Source organism: Stenella coeruleoalba, assembly GCF_951394435.1.
Source record: "Stenella coeruleoalba genome assembly, chromosome: 14".
Taxonomy (NCBI): Eukaryota; Metazoa; Chordata; class Mammalia; order Artiodactyla; family Delphinidae; genus Stenella; species Stenella coeruleoalba.
The window spans coordinates 57,854,234-57,866,258 of record NC_137160.1 but is presented as its reverse complement, the minus strand read 5'-3'; the positions used below and the strand labels follow the sequence as shown (position 1 = coordinate 57,866,258).

The window sequence follows — 12,025 nt, the reverse complement described above, 5'->3', positions numbered from 1 at the left end:
ATACTTCTATTCATGGAGAGTGAAAATATATCTTGAGTGGGCAAAACCTACCTGCCTGAAGGTTGAAGGCCAAATTAGGTAATTACATTTTTTTTTTTTAACTGTGACATATAACTTACATACAGAACAATGCAAAAACAAGTAATCACCACCCAGGTCAAGAGATGTAATTACTACCAAGGAAACCTCAGATCAAGAAAGACAACATTGTCAGAACCCCAGAAGCCAAAACTACTAGCCTCATTTTCATTGTTTCCAGCAAGAGGGTTGATTGAAATAATCTAGCTGGCCGTTTGCAGAAAAGGAAGGTCTGGGTGACTTTTAGAGACTTCTTTTCATCTTACCTTTCAATAATCAGCTCAAAAGTAGAGGTCAACATGAGGTCAGCATGTCCTGTATAGGTCTCTAATGTCATAGCAGGGGGCTACCCTAAGTTGGAGGTCAAGGACCTCCACTGGGCATTAGGCAAAACTCAGCTGACCTGAAGGAATGGAAAAAAACTAGAAAAATTCTTATATAACACTCATGAGTATCTCCCATGATAAAGTCTAGTCACGTAAAGGAATTACTGGTGGCTTCCTCTTTCACTGAAACTGCGCAATATTTATTACATCTCCTTCCCTCTCATCTCCTCTCCTTTGCCTCACCAGATCTCACCCACTCACTCACTTAGCAATTCTTTGGGGAGCTCCAGAGACTTTAGTGACTTTTACTTTTAAATTTCAAATTCCCTTATAAACAAAGACCCCTTTTCCTATTGATTTTGTCCCAGTTTTCTGGAAGCTCTAAATGATTCTTGGCTTCTCTACATCAGTCTCAGAGTAATCACTTTCTTTTCCCTTTGGAGCTTCTTAAAACAAATCAGCATAATTGTGTCTACTTACCCCTTTAGCATAAAGCCTTCATTCTAGTATTTAAAACCACTCAATGGTCTCAGAAAAGTTTTCTTCACATTTTTGTTCACTCTTTATTTTTAAAGCAAGTAAAAGCAAGCAATCCAAATATTTGATTTATTTTTATTGACAAGAAGACCCAGAGAAAAGAAAACCCTTTCTTCCTGAGAGGTAAAAGTCTATCTGACCACAACATTACTCTTCAAACATAATTCCTTAAAATATAAGACTCTTTCTTAGGAGACAAGCACACTCAAAGCCATCATTATTCAGCTGAACTGTGTCAGATGAAACGCATCTTTTTACTTCTCTCCAAGGTCAATATAATACCACATACAAAAGGAAAATTATATCCATGTACACAAAAAAAGGGCTTTTCAGAGGGAAACTTGAAACATTAGATGCTCTGTTTCTCACTGTAAATATGTATTCTCTACTCTGGAAAGGGCCACATGGATCTTTGCAGTAGTTGCTTAAGGTGATAGACGATGATCAATGTCAGTTCCACTTTCCATGAAAAAAGAAAAATCACTGCTCAGGTATAACCAAGGGTTTCCAGCCCATACAAGGAATTTTCTGAGTGTTTCCCATAAGATAAGTAGCCAGATTTACAAGGGTACAAGGATGTTCACCACCACATTTCATTTTTAAAATAATAAATCCTGGAAGCAATCTAAAACTTCATTAATACAGAATTGGTTAAATAAACTGTGGTCTGGCTATATATTAGAATACTATGTAACCCTTTGACAGATGATGTGTATCTACATTCATAGACAGGGAAAGATCTATATGACACCTTGATTTAAAAGCAGATTATGAAACAATACATATAATTCACTTTATTTGAAATTGCATACTCATGTATATGTATGTATGTGTATAGAGAGACGGTCCCCTAAAGGTTTAGAATACCTAACTCTGAGTGGTGTGATTAGGAGTAATGTTTACTTTCTTCAGAGTGTTTTGAACTTGCTCAAGGTTAAAATTACCTGATTTTTCCGTGACATGGATTTCACCAAAATAAAAAGCCAGGAGTCTATATTATAATTAAAATCAGAAGAAAAGTGAAATTACCTTTATTTTGGAAAAGAATTATCTGGCTAATTGATTTAGTTCTTCATTCTGTTTCAAAAGTAGCAATTGGCTAGAAAATGAGGCATAGAGATTTAGTGAAAGAATCACCTTCAGTGTGGACTACGTACAATATCTCAGAGATATTCCTATACTCCAGTTTTCCCAGGAATATTTTATAGCAGATTTTAATCTGGGGCATTTTCAAATTTACCCTACACGTAAAAATCAAATGATAATGAAATAGCTAATTATTACTTGGTATTTCTATAATATTTCTCTGTTGTAGCCTTTAGCAGAAACTGAGTATTAAAAATGTGAAAAGCACTTTGAGTTTTTGCCCTCTTGATTTTTCTATGAAAATATTTTGGAAGACTGCCACGCATGTGTTCAACACATGTTTTAAACTAGAAATGTTTTGCCCTAATCACAAACTGATGGAATAACCATGATAATTTGTGTTCTTTTGTTCACATGCTTCAATGTTTTGTTCATTTGTTTGAAATATGTGCTTTGTTTTTAGCTAAAATCAGGTTCATGTGCTGAGAAATAAAAGCTGTGTATTTCCATAGCCATATTCTTGTAACATGAGCTCTGTAAAAGATCTTAGAAATAAGTTAATAATCGCTTGGCATCAAGTGAAAAGAAAACTATAACGGGATATGTTTTCATAGGAAGAACATTTGATTTTGGTCAAACTCATGTCAAAGAAGAATTAGAATTAATTTTAGCCTTGGTATGACTAAGATACGGACAACCAGATTATCTTAATAGTAAACACATTTTCACATTCAGAATTGCTTACTCTTAGGCACAGAGTTTTCGTTTCAAACACTGTAGCCTCATACAGCAGATCCATCATGTATCCAAAAACCTCAACTGTCCAAATCACCAATGAGAATCAAAGGCGAAAAAGAAAAATGCTCCTGAGCATTAAAATAGAAATGGTCCTCACTTAGAGCTCTACAAAAGATTGAGAACCTCAAATTCAGAAAGACCTTTAAAACTCCAACTGAAAGTAATGTGAAGTAGCGATTGTTGACATTATGATAGCCCAAGAGGAAACAGCAAAGCTATAAAGCAAGCATGATCAGAAAACTGAAGTCTGGGGCCAATTCCCATTGGATCAGTGTACTTTCTAAGGGGAGTAGCGCTGATGGCAAAGTACAGTAATGGATGTCTTAATGACATTTATTATTTGCTCCCCAAATCCACATCCTCCAGCTGTGCTTTGTGTATTGGGGCCACCTACGGCTCTCAGTGCTTTTGTGGATTGGCTGTGAGTTGCCACTTGTGAAGTGTATGGGCAGCAATTCTAGGTATTCGGAGGAGAGAAGGTTCATCCATTTATCTACCCTCCTCGGTTATCCCGGTTTTATTCTCATTGCTTGTATTTATATGAGTTAATAGGATGGAAATAAAGAACACAATTTCAGTGCACAGTGCCTTGCAAGTGAAAATATGGCTAAAACAATGATATATTTTGGCCTGGAGCATTTTCGTATTTATACTGGGAGACATTTCTAGGTTTCTTGTGGAAAAAAATTGCTCAAGTAGGATGTAATCAGCTTTTAAATATAGCTCACAAAATTATACGGTGATTTTGCAAGTGTGCTATTAGGTTCCACTAAAAGAAAGATGATTTGGATGAGTTTGTTTTCTAATGAGCAAAAGCATAGAAAGATCAACAGAAAGAATCAGGGATCCTGTCTGGACTTGGCAAACAAGGGTTTTTTCTTTGCAATCACAGAAAGTAGAGATAAAGACTATTATAACCAGCACCACACCTTAAATCCCACAGACAGGGGGATGTGACTCTACACCTCAGCCCTCACTGCATTAGCCACAGAAAATGAAACAGGGGTAACTTCGAGCTGGCAAAGTAACGCTTACAAAAAGTTAGGCAGCATTCACAAGGGACAGTCTTTTCTTGAGAGATTTTTTTTTTAAAAACACAATTTTTTTTTAACCAAAAAAAAAAATTTAAGTTAAAAATTCATTTTGTGGGGTTGAAATTTTATAATGGAAACGTTTAGCACTTGCTTTTCTTCTGCTGCAGGGGAGGGGATGCTGCATTTTTCTTCTTAAAGTAGTTGGGAATTTATAGCAAGTGCTAATGAAAGCAATCTTTCTCACTTTGCTTTTGTATGGATTGCATAACCCTGGATTAAGTGATTAAGTGCAATGCCCTCTCTTGCTAAGAGGTGAAGAAACATGGGTTTCACGTGCCTGGGTCTTTGTATCTAGGATTAGGCTGCACCTCATAATAGCCTTGATTGAAATCATATTATATTATTAATTTTGTTTTGGAGTGAAAGTACTACATTTTGGATACTGAGACGTTCTTATAGAAGGTAAGATATTGATGAGACAAAGAGCATCCTCCCTCATACAGAGCAGGCGGGCGGGAGTGCTGAGAAAGTCTTACATCCTCAGAGCACGCTAGATAGAAGGTAGGTGGCCACGTGTTCCCTGAACATACCTGGTTCCCTCTTTCTTTCCGTCATTTAGGCTGTCTTCTCTCCCCAGCCGGGGACCACTGGGGCTGTGAGCACACTGAGAGGACACAGAGGTTTGTAGCAGGCACTTAGACCTGATGTGAATATTGTGACTGGGGAATTCTACGGGGGACCAGAGAGGACAGACAGGGAAGGACAAAAAAAAGACTAGTAGGCAACAGGCAAAGAGTGAGACAGTTGACCTTTCTGTGCATTCTGTTACACAGATATTAATGGTGCTGAATATCAATCAAAGGTTATCAAAAGTACTTCTAAAGTTCTTGATGCAAAAGCTAATTCCAGATCCAATAATTAGCATCTATTTGTAAATTTTATTTACACTGTTCTTTGTCAAGTGTGCTGTTTCCTGCTTCAATAGTCAGGAAAATGTTAGTAAAGACTTGCAATAATTCCCTGAATTAATTTTTTTAACACTTACATTTCCCAGAAAAAAATTAGCCTTCCTGGTACACAGGTCCCAACTCCCTGGGCTATAGTTCATTCCTCCTTCTCCTTCTTCAGGTCTTTCCACTTGGATGCCACCTGCTCAAGGAAGCATTTCCTGAAACTCCAGGTCTGGATTCGAGACCACCAGCACGTTCCCTTAGCGCCCTTCACTTCTCCTGTCTGAGCCCTTAGCAGGCTGTTTAGGTCTGTACTATGACCTTGATTCTCTGCTAGACTCTAAGCTCCATGAGGACAGGCAAGTGATAGCTATGCCCATGGGCTTTGCCGTGCATACTACGCGCCAAGTGTTATTCTGAGTGCTTTACGTAGACAAACGCCATCTAATCTTCATAACCACCCCACAGGAGACAGGGGCGGAGAGAGGTTATCTGTCCCAAGGTCACGCAGCCAGTAAGTGGCAGATCCTCCTTTGAACCTCGGCAGTTATCTGCAGAGACCATGCTCTTTATCGTAATAAGGTGTTGCCTCTTAAATCAGAGAGTCTTGGGTTCTAGAACAAAGTCACTGCTTACTAGCTATTGGACCTGGGGTCATTTCTTGCCCTGAATGAAACTATTTTCTCATCTGAAACATGGGAACAAATAACAGTATTGGCTTCAAGAAGTGAGAGGATTCAATGAGATAATGCATCTATAGATAGTAGATAATGCATTCAGCACAGGACTTGACATGTAATAAATGCTCAATAATTATTTGTCTGCTGCCTTTTTATCCTTATTATTATTCTCCTTCTGTTCCTCCTCTTTCTTTCTTTCCCTTTTTCTTCTTTTTACTCTTCAGAATTGTGTCTTCAGCTCTGAGCAGATGACAGACACATGGACAGCAATAGATAACTCATGAAAGCAGGGGTAAAGGAATGGATAAGTGAACAGAGGAATGGAATAGCAGGCGAAATTTCCTTGAAACCAATTTGCAACAATCTGCCACGTGCCTTAGTCATACATTTTCCTCTTCGGCAGACTGAGGGTGATCTGGCTGTGACATCTGCAACCCTGGACAGGGTTGGCCTGTCAGGAACTGGACCTCTTCTCCCTCACAGCAGCAAACTGCTGCAGGGCAGAGCCTTCCTAGGTTAAAAATGTGCACCTTGGTTAAAAGAGGATGAGTCGCTGGGCTGTCTTAGAACCAGAAAGTTGGTACTCAAGGTCCATTTGTAAGAGCTTTGGAAATGCCTGTAATACCAAGAGGTACTATTTAGTCCCAAATTCTAAATTATTAAGTATTCAAAAAGTTTTCAAACAATCTCAAGAATTTACATTAAATTGACACTATGATACATCAAAATTTTGCTGAATTAAGCTAAGAGAAGCATCCCGCAAGACCATTACTACAACATTATGTTGTGGAATATTAATTTAAACAACAATAATGAACATAGTTATTGTGATATTTGCTTACATTTATATAAAATCTTTACTGTTTTGGAGTTCATGGCTCCAAAACAGTGTCAACATTTTAAGCCGCCAGATTTTATGAGGCTAAAGGTGATTAGCGGACATTCCTTGCCTTACACACCCAAAGGTTAAACGTAAGCCAGAAACCGACACCAAACGTAGTTCAGGCCTTCCTGAATCAAAGGAATCCAAATTTGTACAGAGACTCAGGGTATTTTAGGAGAGTGCCTCCCCAGATTGTTTTCTTTGTCCATGTGGAACATTTAGAACCATAGGCAGAGACCCACCTTCAGCACTAGGTGCTTTCTGCCTTTATATGGTTCTCAGTACTGCCCTCCTTGACAGAGTTAATGGGCCCAAAGAAGTGAATTCCCCATTTCAACTCAATTCCTTGGCATTGTACATTTGTCTATTCCTTTCAGAAGTGTTCACTTGCCTTAATCAAATTTGGTATATAACTGAAGGAATTGAAGATCTACCTTAAGTTTTAGTTGATCTTTGATTTTCTGGCTCCATCCAGTGCCTTGGAAAATTGAAGGCAAGAGAACTTCTGGAAAAAAAGAAAAGAAAAAGCCAACTGGATTCAGTCTCAAACAGATCAGGTTCGTGAAAATTCCTGTCTGTTTTCCACAGAGGATTTTAGGGTAAATATCTCTGCCATTATAAGGTTCTTATATATTTACCAGAAATCTGTACCACTATCTAATGAAACTTAAGCAATTTCTGAAGTCTCCATAAGTATGTAGGGATTTTAAATGTTTACCTGTTTATTTATAGAAAAGAAAACTTAATTGATTAAATTTAGATTAATTAAATAAATCAGGACTGATGACTTACATTTTAATTATTGAAGGTTCATGTCACCATGGGCCAGGCCTATGCTAAGTTTCATAACATACTTTAAAAATGAAGTATAAATAAAAATAATAAGTTTCAGGAAAGTGAAAACACTTTATCAAAGGCCTACTCTAAAAAGTGGCTAGTTACAAAATACAAAGTCTTATTGTTCTATTGTTAAGAGCAGACCAGTCTCTTAGAAAAGGAAAGATTCCCATTATGTTGTACATCTGAGACTAATATAGTGTTATATGTCAGTTATATCTCAACTAAAAAAGAAAGAAAAAAAAGATTCCTAAAATTGGAGGTATATCACGGGGAAAAAATTTATAGGATAAAACCTCTCCATGGTACATAAGAGGTGTGCAAAACTTCTGTTTATGATAAATGATGTTTAAAGGGGAGTGCTAGTGAGTGAATAAAAACAAAATAACTTTAAGCCAACTCATTCAAATAATACTACATCTGTTACTGAATGCGCACAGCATGTCTGAGGCTGGAAATCTGAGCTCTGGACCACGTGTAGCAAAAACTCCTGAACAAGAAGAAACATGGCTGCAAAGTGCACAAAGGTCAGACCTCCAGCCATGTCTAGAAACAATCTGCATGTACACACTCACACACACACACACACACACACACACACACACACACACACACACTTTTCATTTTATGACTTTATAGCATTTGGTGTTCCTTAATCTCAATTTCCTTAATTCCTACCTGTTATCCCTCTCTTAATTCACATCCGTTCTCTTAAGGGTCTATGTATTTATTTGAATATTTTTCTATGTCCTTTTAATCTGGGACTTGATCTGTGCCATAACTGGACTCTTTCTCTCTTTGCAAATTCTGTCCAACGGGCCCAGATGTCCAGGGTTGCCATTACTCCAACCTCCTGCTCAATGAGGGATTCCTGGCTTACTTTTTTTTCCCTAAAGGACGCTGGGCTTCGGCTTTGTGGGTTAGAGAAGTGGGAAGTCTGCAAGTCTCTGCTGGAAAGTCCTGGTGTGTGTGTCCACCTTCCCCGGTCTCTCTTCTACTCTGGTAGGTCTGTTTGTGGACAACTGAGTGGTTTCCTCAGATAATATTTTTCCCTGTACTCTTGACCAGGCTCTTTTCGTTCTCCCCACTCCTCCCCGCACCATTCTTCACACCCTTTAACAAACATTTTAAAAACAAAACACTGCAAAACTATTTCTACCGAGCACTCTTGCTAATTTGACTGCAAGTATACGCCACTTTAAGTTTAGACAAGTTCCACTGATATGTGAGCACAAAGACACACACATGCACATACATGAACACACACATCACAGCACAGACACACCACATACACGTACACAGACACACACCACATACACAGACACACACACACAGAGACACACACCCACACAAATACATGCACACTCACACCGCAATACATAGATACACAGATGCACACCACATACACACACACACACACACAGACACACACGCACACACACACAATACATAGACACACAGACACACTCACACCACATACACACACACATAAACACATACACACACACCACATATACACACACATGCACACATGCACACACACCACAATGCAGACACACACACATCAGTTTCCTACTCAGCAGCATCAAATCTGGATGCACTGTCCTATTCCTTCTGCCCATAAAAAAGAACTTCAACATTTTTACATACACCTGGTATTTGTACCATTTGCAAAGAAATAACAAGGGTGTTCAACATGTAGAATTCCGAGTCTTAATTACCCTTGCAGAGATGACTGTCCCTAAAATCCCAACACCAGGCCTTTAAGGAAGCAGCTGGCAGCTTTTCCTTCCTCTGGGAAAGGGCTGCGGTTCACTGCTCTGACTTCTTCTGAATCCTTGTCTTCACTCACGAGGGCAGAAAAGTTAAAACAGAGGTTGCAAAATGGCAACCTACCAGCCAAGTCTGGCCTTCGGATACATTTGGAATGGCCTACTCAGAGGTTTAAAGACAGTTTTTAGTTAGGTTAACGCTTCCAAATGAGGACATTTGACTGAAAAATGTGGATATCTGTGTCTTTTACAGAAGTAGATGGTCTTACAACCCTGGAACCATGTTCCTTCTTGGCAACAATTGGCAAGGGGCCGCACGGTGGCTCATGGAAGACATGAGATGCAACCCCTGTGCTAGCACAGCCTCAGCAATTCACTGTCTCTTAACATCCATCCCAGACAATCTGTGGCCTGACCCCCCTGACCCCTAGAGGCATGGGAGTTCTTCCTCTGATGGAGGTGGTTTAAACCTGGTTGTGAACTGATTTGAGAGAAACAAACAAACAGAACCTTCCATGAATCACAAGTGGTGGAAGGTGTTAGTGGTGAAGGCAGAGACTTTTGAAAACATGGAATCAAAGACCCACACTGAACAAATTGCTCCTTCATGGGGTAAATTCTGTCAAAATTTGCTGATACAACGAAGACAGAAAATTGGGGGCAACAAAATATGAGAGGGAGACTGCCTTGTTCTAAGTCCTAATTCCTTTCCTTTCTGGGCTCTCAGCCTCACCTGCACACGGATATCTCCTTGTGACCCAGAACTTGGGAAGAATGAAGGATGCCACCTACAGGTCTGACCCAGGAAAGCTTCCTCCACAATCTTCCCTGCAACCTAAATGGACAGAGGACACCAAGGACAGAAAGTGGGTAGAAGATGGAAGGGCTCTGGGAACCTCCCCAGGCCCACCCGCACCCCCCTCAATCCCACTGCACATTGACATGTGGCTTGAGTGAGAAATGAGTATCTGTTTTTCACCAAGATGCTGAGATCTTGGGAGTAGAGAAAACTATCAAGATGAGACCTAATTCTGCTTAAGAATAGTGTCCGAAACCCATGACCCCCTAGAGGGATACACAATTCCAAGTTAGAACTCTTTATAATTTAGCACTGTCGAAACGATAGGAGTTTTAAAATTCTGGTTTACATTAACCTTAAACTAGGGATTTATTGTTCTAACCACAAATTTCCTCTTTTCTGTAGTGCGGAGACAACTACATGGAGGGTTTCTAAGGATTTAGCAATTTGTTGAGATAATTAGGAATGATGAAGAGATGGCATAATAACTAGCTCGTTACTTTGGACTTTTTTTTTCTCTACTTGTTATGGCTCGTTTGTGATATAGCAATTTAGTATATAGAACACTTCGATGTTAACGATCTTATTTCCTGGGGATTCGCCCATAACAAGAAAGTTGGTTCCTAAGTGGTTCCAGCTCACGAAATGAGTCTTGACATAGTAGAGAACTGAGCCCTGTAAGATGGTGAGTTTCGGTCCTGAGAAAGGCTGACTGTATCACAGGGTGACAACCCCAGTGTCTAATTCCACCCCAGGGCACAATCCATGGAGTCCTGTAGATCACAGTCTATTCGAAGGAAGTCCTATAAGAAATTTATTTTAACATGTATACTCTGCCTCTTTGAATAAAATGAGGAAGATTAAAAAAACATATATAAGAAAGTTAATGGAAGAGGGAGAGATAATCAAGGCTGTGAATGAAAAATGTTGCCTGCCATATCAATAAACAAATGATGTTGCCGCCATCAGCCACTGCAGGCCCCTGACGGTGAGCCCTGTGGGAACTCAGGATGCGAAAGAACAGGATACAGGCCCTAGATAGCTAAGGTGCGTATCAAAGGAATGGTTTCAATGAGCCCAGACTCTTGCATCTTCCCATAGGTGGAAAAGCTCTAAATTCCTTCCTCTGGAAGTTGGCTTAGGCTCTGCAGAGAGGCCCTACCCTGGAAAGCCACTCTCCCGATCAACAGCACCACCTAAGTGAAAGAATAAAAGTTTGCTTTACCATGGAAAACCTCAAGATGTAAGTTTGAAAGATACACGGCCCAAGTTTGCTGTTTCACAACAGATAAGTCAGGAGCCTGATTAGACACACGTAATTAAAGGCATTTTAAATCTAAGCTTTATTTGAGCACCATTCCATAAAGGAGGCTACTTACAGGAAACTGGGTGTCAGATTTCACATCATTTGCTCTTTAAAGAATGAAGTTAGATCAGCAAAGATGGAAACACACGAGCTGTTGCAAAATCACCTTGTCGGATAACGTTCAATTGGACACCCTCGCCGCTGCAAACCACCACCATCCTTATCAAATAGCCTCAGCTTTCTGCTACGTAGCATCTTCCGGATTCTATGTTTGCAAAGAAGGCACTCAGGGGCTTAATCCTGACTGGCTGCTTGTGACAGTTTTCCTCTTGGGCGATCTGCCACCATGTCTGTATTTTGATCATCTGACCTATCTTTGTGTACTGAACGCTTCCTCCCCCTTCCTCATCAGCTCCAGTCGTCAGTTCCTACAAACAACCTTGTTCTGACTACTTTTCTCCTCTCCGTCTTTGGGCAGAGCAGAACAGCATGCTTAGTCCAACAACTTTCCACCCAGTGTTCTCTGTCAAAGCCCATCTAGGCCAAGGGCTCTGTGCTTGGTCTCCACTAGGCCTCCCCTGGCCCTCACCTCAAAGCAGAATGAGCACTATTGCCAGCGGGGTCTTTCCTGTTTCCAAGGATCATGATTCAGCCTATACTAACAAGATCTTTGCCTAGGAATTCTGTAAAAAGGACCAAAGGGACTAAGTGAGAAATAAAAACGACTAAAATAATCTCACGGAATAAAGTATATACAGTTCAAACCTACAGTTACTTCCAAACAAAACCTGTTGTGCGATGTGGGTCTGGTACTGCCTTTTGCCAAAACACTCCATCCATTAAGTGCAGCAAAGGGAATCTGGCGTCAGAGTTTTAGCCAGACTTCCCTCTGTGTTGTCGACTTTACCCCACTTGGTTCCTACTCCCCGCGGATAAGCA

At 40.0% G+C, this 12,025-nt stretch overlaps 1 long non-coding RNA gene across 1 annotated transcript in view; it reads right to left on the bottom strand.

Moving 5' to 3' along the window:
- Window positions 1-223: 223 nt before the first annotated feature.
- LOC307197428 overlaps window positions 224-12,025 on the bottom strand; it is a 107,550-nt gene continuing 95,748 nt past the window's right edge. Inside the window, exons 3-4 of the long non-coding RNA XR_013831408.1 lie at window positions 6,807-6,877; window positions 224-6,105 (exon numbers count right to left, since the gene is read on the bottom strand). This is a non-coding gene — a long non-coding RNA (uncharacterized lncRNA). The remainder of the gene's footprint in view (window positions 6,106-6,806; window positions 6,878-12,025) is intronic.